This window comes from Mastomys coucha, unplaced genomic scaffold (genome assembly GCF_008632895.1).
Source record: "Mastomys coucha isolate ucsf_1 unplaced genomic scaffold, UCSF_Mcou_1 pScaffold3, whole genome shotgun sequence".
In the NCBI taxonomy this organism is placed as follows: Eukaryota; Metazoa; Chordata; class Mammalia; order Rodentia; family Muridae; genus Mastomys; species Mastomys coucha.
Window position 1 is genome coordinate 49,086,213 of NW_022196909.1, and position 317 is coordinate 49,086,529.

The following is a 317-nucleotide window of genomic DNA, read 5'->3' on the forward strand; positions in this document are numbered from 1 at the left end:
TTTTCATGACAAAATTCCTTGAGAAATTAGAGATATGAAGGGTGTATCTCAATACGAGGTAAAAGAAATTTACAGCCAACATCAATCTAGATGGAGAGAAACTCAAAGCCCTTCCACTCACATCAGGGACAAGACGTGGTTGTGCACACTCTCCATGCCTATTTGATGTAGTACTTGAAGACTTAGCTATAGCAGTAAGACACCTGAAGGACATGAAGGGATGACAAACAGGAAGGAAAGAAGTCATGATATGATATGATTTTATACATTAGTGGCCCTAAAATTTCCACCGGAAACTCCAAGAACTGATAAAATTT